Genomic DNA, 1,528 nt, shown 5'->3' on the forward strand with positions numbered 1-1,528 from the left:
TTTGGTGGTATGCGGAGTCGAAACCGCAACCCTCAGATTGTGAGTTGAGCGCCTTATCCACCTGGCCATGCCGGGCGCTGACAAAAGTATGGGCATTTTTACTTTATATGAGAGATGAGTGTGACCAAAGGTCTGTGGTTCGCACCCCGTTACAGAATAAAGAAAATCGCATTTCACACTTTGGTGCGTTATAAGAACGACTGTCGAAAGTCACTATTCGATTTGAGTAGCCCACGAGTTGGCGGTGTTGATTAGCTGCTTTCCCGCTTCAAAATTAGGGACGGCTACCACAAATAGCCCTCGAGTAGTTTTGCGAAAAATTCAACAAACAAACTTGATATGAAATGTAGGGTTTTTATTCAGATAGAAAGTTAACTTCAGTTTTGGAAAAAATTAGCTTTAGAGCCGTTTCTATTTAAAACTTCTCTTGGTTCATGACAAGAAAACATTAGAGACAATCACTCAAGTACAAGGTTTAATACGTTTTGTATATATATTTATATATTAAATCGTCAAAAAATTAATGTCGCTATTTTAGATGAAAAAACCCAAACAACTTGTATATGAACACAAAACATTTATTAAATGAAATAGTCTTCATTCTTATCAATAATGATTTTATATCTTACAATCAGGCTGTTAATGCCCTGATTAAAGAAATCACTTGGCTTTGAAGCAAAAAAACATGTCAATGTCCTCTTTAACACCTTCCACATTTGCATACGTTTTCCCATTAAGATGAAGCTGCAGCGAACTAAAAAGATGGTAATCTGATGGTGCCATATCTGGAGAATATGGTGGGTGAGAGGAGAACTTCCCAACCCAACTCCATAATCTTGTGTTACGTCAACCGTGCCACATGTGGACATGCATTGTCGTGGAGAAGAACACCTTTCCGAGTGACGAGTAAATGGCGTTTCTGATGAAGGGCTTGATTTAAACGTTCCAGTTGCTGACTATAGATAGATCTCTGCGTTGACAGTTCGCTGTGGATTGAGGAGTTCGAAATGAATTACTTCTTTGATGTTCCACCAAATGCAAAGCATCACTTTCTGCGGACGGAGTCCAGGTTTTGGAAGTGGTTTTGTCTAGGACTGGGCCATTGTTTTTGGCGTTTAATATTCGCATAAATAATCCATTTTTCATCACCGGTGACAATACTGTTCAAAAATGGATCACGCGTCAGAAAAGACGAAGCAACGTTCACACGCTGGAAACGATGATCATCGGAGAGTTCGTGAGGCACCCAAACACCTTCTTTATGGAGTTTCCCATATTCCTTATATGTTTATGTATTGTTTTATGAGAGAAATGCCATTTCATGGTCATTTCACGAATGTGTTGTCTTAGGTTAGACTCAACAAGCGTCTTCAGAGCATCAATATCAATTCCCTAACATGTCGGCCCTTGCCATCACAGTTTTTCAGGCTAAAGTCACCTGAACGCAATTTTCTGAACCATCGCGGATACCTACGAACGTTCAAAATATTTCCATAAACTTCTTTGATATTCTTTGTGGCTACAGAGG

At 39.5% G+C, this 1,528-nt stretch overlaps 1 protein-coding gene across 1 annotated transcript in view; it reads right to left on the reverse strand.

Annotated features, from left to right (window-relative positions):
- The window catches only part of LOC106457578 (homeobox protein caupolican-like), a 29,471-nt gene that overhangs the window by 3,454 nt on the left and 24,489 nt on the right, over positions 1–1,528 (reverse strand). The gene's annotated exons all lie outside the window — the stretch shown is intronic.

This window comes from Limulus polyphemus, unplaced genomic scaffold (genome assembly GCF_000517525.1).
Source record: "Limulus polyphemus unplaced genomic scaffold, Limulus_polyphemus-2.1.2 Scaffold348, whole genome shotgun sequence".
Lineage (NCBI taxonomy): Eukaryota > Metazoa > Arthropoda > Merostomata > Xiphosura > Limulidae > Limulus > Limulus polyphemus.